The following is a 6,178-nucleotide window of genomic DNA, read 5'->3' as shown; positions in this document are numbered from 1 at the left end:
AAGAGAAAAAAAGAGAGATGAAGAGAATGGGTGCACCAGGGACTCTAGCTACTGCAAACGAACACCAGATGTATGTGCCACCATGTGCATTTGGCTTAGTTGGTTCGAGGGGGATCCAACCTGGGTTCTTAAGCTATGCAGGCAAGGGCTTTAGCTGCTAAGCCATCTTTCCAGCCAATAGATAGACAGATGGACGGACGGACAGACAGACAGAGTTAGATAGTCCGACCGACTGGCCGACCGATGACAGATAGATAGATTCGGTGTATCAGCAATGCGACCAAAGTTGATCACTCTTTTTTTCTTTTCTTTTTTTATTTATTGACAACTTCAATACTTACAAACAACAAACCACGATATACCCCTCCCCCCAATTTCCCCTTCATAACTCTGCTCTCCTTCATATCCCCTCCCACTTTACATTAGTCTCTTTTAATTTGATGCCGTCATCTTTTTCTCCTGTTATGAGGGTCTTATGTACGTATTGCTAGGCACTGCGAGGTCCTGGATATTGAGGCAAAATTTTGTCTGGACAGTTGTATGTATGGAGGGGTACCCTTCCTTTGGATCTTACATTCTTCCCACCACCCCTTCTGCAATGGACCCTGAGCCTTGGAGGGTGTGAGATGTTTCAGTGCTGGACATTCCACCATCCCTTCTTCTCAGCACTATGTTGCCTTGGGGGTTATCCCAGTGGTCATCGCCATCCCGTGACATAGGCTTTTGATTACATTTTCAATACTAGGCATGTATACCCTCCCATAGAGCGGGTCTTCATTCCAATTAGAGAACAGTTGGTTTCCCACAGAGCAGACATGACACTATTGCACACACGACACTATTGCACTCATTCAGTTTTTGGCCTAAGTTGAGGCTTTCAGTGTGCACTGTTTGCACTGTTGATGACTTCTGTCTCCCATAAGGCTGCATACAGTGCAGCTTTTTCCAGCTTTTAGTTGGCTGGGCTACAGGGAGAGGATTTCTGCTGAGCACCAGCTTGATTTCTCAGAGACTCTGCCACTCAGGCATGTGAAGTCTTTAGCTATAGGGCTTATCGTCTCTGTCTCATGGGAAACCAAGGGCCTTGGCAATAGCCTATAATGTTTTGGAGGCAAATAGGGACCTCCCTGGCCAACAACTCACTGGAAGGTATCCCATCCCTGGTACTGAAAATTTTCTAGTAATGATCTGTGGCTTCTGGATGTGCCATTATTCAAGAAAATAGATTTTCATATGTCTTATTCAGAATATCTTGAATTTTGATTGACCCTCCACCCCCACCTTTCTTTTACACAATCTCTTCCCCTGACCTCAAATAGGCTTTTCCCTCCCTGTAATCTGTTCTACTTACATGTGTACAATACCAACCCCTTCAGACCTTCCTTTTTCCTCTCCTCACTCCCATATCTAGCTTATGGGCCTCTGCTACTGATTTTTGGTTCCAGGTCACACACAACTTCATACATTTGTAGCTAGTATCCACATTTGAGAGTGAACATGCAAAGTTTGGCTTTCTGGACCTGGGTTGCCTCAATTAGTATAATCCTTTCCAGATCCATCCATTTCCCTGCAAATTTCATAATTGCATTTTTCTTTACTGCTGAATAGAACGCCATGGTGTAAATGTATCATCTCTTTATTATCCATTCAACTGTGGATGGACATCTATGCTGGTTCCATTTCCTAGCTATTGTGAATAGAGCCACAGTAAACATGGTTGTGCAAGTATCTCTAAGGTACTGAGAAGAGTTATTAGGATATATGCCTAGGAGTGCTGTAGCTGGATCATATGGCAAACCAATTTTTAGCTGTCTCAACAACCTCCACACTGATTTCCACAATGGCCGTACCAGATTACATTCCCACCAAAAGTGTAGAAGGGTTCCCCTTTTATTGCATCCTCGCCAACATCTATTGTCATTTGTTTTCTTGATAGTAGCCATTCTGATGGAAGGGAGATAGAATCTCAAGGTAGCTTTAATTTGCATTTCCCTGATGGCTAGGGATATAGAACACTTTTTTAGATGTTTATATGCCATCTGTATTTCCTCCCTTGAGAACTCTCGATCTAGTTCAATAGCCAATTTTTTGATTGGGTTGTTTGATTTCTTATTGTTCTGTTTTTTGAGATCTTTGTATATTCTGAGTATTAATCCTCTGTCAGATGTGTAGTTGGCAAAAATTTTCTCCCCTTCTATATGTTGTCTCTTTGCTCTTTTCACAATGTCCTTTGCTGTACAAAAGCTTTGTAATTTCATGAGATCCCAGTACTTGATTAGTGATTTTATTTTCTGAGGAATTTGTGTTATATTCAAAATGTCACCACCTATGCCAATATGTTGAAGGGTTCCCCTACCTTTTCCTCTAGCAGTTTCAGAGTTTCAGGTCTGATATTAAGGTCCCTGATCCACTTGGATTTGATTCTCATGCATGGAGAAAGACAAGGATCTATTTTCACCTTTGTAGATATAGATATACAGTTTTGCCAGCACCACTTATTGAAGAGGCTGTCTTTCCTTCAATGAATATTTTTGGCATTTTTGTCAAAAATCAGGTGGCTGTAGCTGCCTGGATTAACATCTGGATTCTCTATTCTGCTCCATTGATCTAAATGTCTGTCTTTGTGTCAATACCATGCTGTTTTTGTTATTATGGCTTTGTAATATGGTTTAAATCAGGTATGGTGCTTCCACATGAATTTAGGGGTTGTTTTTTCTATCCTGTGAAGAATGCCATTGGAATTTTAATGGGGATTGTATTAAATGTATAGATTGCTTTTGGTAAGATTGACATTTTCACATTATTGATTCTTCCAGTCTAAGAACATGGGATGTCTTTTCAACTCCTTATGTCTTCTGCAATTTCTCACTTGAGTGTTTCAAGTTCTCATTGCAGAGATCCTTCACTGCCTTGGTTAAGTCTATTCTAACATACTTTATTTATTTATTTATTTATTTATTTATTTATTTATTTATTTATTTATTTATTTTTGAGGCAATTGTGAATGGGAGAGATTCCCTGATTTCATGCTCTGCATGTTTGTTATTAGTATATAGGAAACCTACTGATTTCTGTGTATTTCTTTTGTATCCTGCTATTTTGCTAATAGTGTTTATCAGTGCTAACAGTTTGCTGGTAGTTTTTAGGGTCTTTTATGTATAGAATCATCTGTAAATACTGATAATTTGATCTCTTCCTTTCCAATTTGTATCCCATTTATGAGTGTCTCTTGCCTTATTGCAATAGCTAAAACTTTCAGTACTATATTAAAGAAGTGTGGAGACAGTGGACACTCTTGTTTTGTCCCTGAATTCAGTGGAAAAGCTTCAAGTTGTTCACCATTTAGTATTATGTTGGCTGTAGGTTTGTCATAGTTTTTTATTATGTTGAGATATATTCCTTCTATTCCCAGTTTCTGTAATTCTTTTACCATAAAAATCTGTTGGGCTTGTCAAATGCTTTTTTTGCATCTATTTTGAGGATCATGTGGTTTTTGTCCTTCAGAACATTTATGATACATTACATTTATTGATTTGAGTATGTTGAACCATCCTTGCATCCCTGGGATAAAGCCAGGTTGAGGTGAATAATCTTTTTGATGTGTTCATGTATTCTGCTTGCCAATATTTTGTTCAGAATTTTTGGATCTATGTTTGTGAGGGAGGTTGGTCTGTAATTTTTTTGTTCTGTCTTTGCCTGGTTTTGGTATGAGTGTGATGATTGCTTCATAGAAGGACTTTGGTAGTGTTAATTCTTCCATGAAAGCCTGGTAAAACTCACCAGTAATTCATCTGGGCCTAGGCTTTTTTTCAGTTGGGAGACTTTTTTTTTTTTTTTTTTCTTTTTTTTTTTTTTACACAGAGAGAAAGACAGATAGAGGGAGAGAGAGAGAATGGGCGCGCCAGGGCTTCCGGCCTCTGCAAACAAACTCCAGACGCGTGCGCCCCCTTGTGCATCTGGTTAACATGGGACCTGGGGAACCGAGCCTCGAACCGGGGTCCTTAGGCTTCACAGGCAAGCGCTTAACCGCTAAGCCATCTCTCCAGCCCATCAGTTGGGAGACTTTTTATAAATGCTTGGATCTCTGTACTTGTTATAGGTCTATTTAAATGGTTTATCTCATCTTGATTTAATTTTGGTAGGTCATATGGATCAAGGAAATCATACATTGCTTTCAGATTTTCAAACTTAGAGGCATATATATTCTTAAAGTGTGTGCTTATAATTGTCTGAATTTCTTTGGTATCTGTTGTCATGGTGACTTTTTCATCTATAAATTTATTAATCTTTGTCTCTTCTCCCTTTCTTCGGGTCAAATGTGCTAAGCATTTATCAATCTTGTTTACCCTTTCATAGAACCAGCTCTTTGTTTTGTTAATTCTTTGGACTGTCTTTTGGCTTCTATTTCATTAATTTTTGCCCTAATCTTTATTATTTCTTCCCATCTACTGATTTTTGGTTTGCCTTGTTATTCTTTTCCCAAGGCCTTAAGGTGAAGCATTAAATTGTTTATTTGTAATCTCTCTATTTTCTTAATATAGGTGCTTAGAGCTAAAAATTTCCCTTTTAGGACTGCCTTCATTGTGTCCCAAAGGTTTTGGTATGTTATCATTTGATTCTATGAATCTATTGATTTCTTTTTGATTTCTTCAATGACCCATTGATAATTCAATAGTGTACTGTTTAGTCTCCATGGATTTCTGTATGCTCTGCAGCTTTTATTGTTGATTTGCATATTAATCCCACTGTGCTCAGATAGAGTACAAGGGATTATTTCAATTTTCCTATAGTTGTGGAGATTTGCTTTGTGTCCTAATATATGGTATATTTTACAGAATGTTGCATGTGCTTCTGAGAAAAATGTATATTCTGCAGCATTTGGATGGCATGTTCTATAGATATCTATTAGGTCCATTTGTTCCATGACATCAATTCAGATGTCTCCGTGTTTATTTTTTGCTAGGATGACCTGTCAAGTGATGAGAGTGGGGTATTCAAGTGTCCCACTACAATTGTGTTTGATGTTATCTGTAACCTTAGGTATAATAGTTTGTTTGATGAAACTGGGAGCCCCCATGTTAGGTGCATGTATGTTTAGGATTACAATGACCTCCTGTTGGAATGTTCCTTTAATCGGTATAAAATGTCCTTCTTTATCTTTCTTCACTAACGTTGGTTTGAAGTTGATCTTGTCAGATATTAGGATAGCAACCCCTGCTTGTTTCCTAGGCCCATTTGCTTGAAATATCGTTTTCCATCCTTTTCCCCCAAGACAGTGTCTATCTTTTGAGAGATGAGTTTCCTGGAGGCAACAAATGACAGGATCCTGACTTTTTTGTTTCTTTTATTTTTGAGGTAAGATCTCACTCTTTCCCAGGCTGACCTGGAATTCACTGTATTCTCAGGGTGGCCTTGAACTCAAGGCAATCCTCCTACCCTTGCCTCCCAAGTGCTGGGATTAAAGGCATGCACAACTATGACCAGCCCCCCCCTTTTTTGGGGGGTTAGGATCCTGCCATTTAATCCAGACTGCAAAGCCTTTGTCTTTTGGTTGGTGCATTGAGGTCATTGATATCAAGAGTTATTGTTGAAAGGTATGCATTTATTCTCACCATTCTCATTTTGTAGTGTTTCCTGTTTTCCCTTTACTCATTTGTTTTAACTGTTATTTGAGTGTGGTACATTTTTTCCTATTTACTCATGTTTGTATTTTGCTTTCTCTTCAGCATTAAGAATTCCTCCAAGTATTTTCTATAGAGCTGGTTTAGTTGTTATAAATTCCTTTCGCCTGTTTTTGTTGTGGAATGTCCTTATTTTTCCATAGCTGTGCAGGATAAAGTAATCTTTGTTGACAGCTATTATCTTTCAGAACTTGCAATACGTAATTCCAAGCACTTCTGGCCTTGAAAGTTTGTGTTGAGTAATCTGCAGTTATTCTGATGGCTTGCCTTTTCCGGTGATTTTTTTTTTTTTTTTTCTCTAACAGCTTTCAGTATATTCTCTTTGGTTTGAATGCTTAGGAGTTTAATTATAACTTGGTGAGGAGAGGTTCTTTCCAGGTTGTCTGTTTCACATCCTAAAAGCTTCTGGTATCTGCATTGGCATTTCTTTCCCAATTTGTGGACATTTTCCTTCTATGACTTTGTTGAAAACACCTACTAAGCCTCTGGATTGAAAT

This window comes from Jaculus jaculus, chromosome 1, assembly GCF_020740685.1.
Source record: "Jaculus jaculus isolate mJacJac1 chromosome 1, mJacJac1.mat.Y.cur, whole genome shotgun sequence".
Classification (NCBI taxonomy): domain Eukaryota; kingdom Metazoa; phylum Chordata; class Mammalia; order Rodentia; family Dipodidae; genus Jaculus; species Jaculus jaculus.
This window is presented reverse-complemented; position numbering follows the sequence as displayed.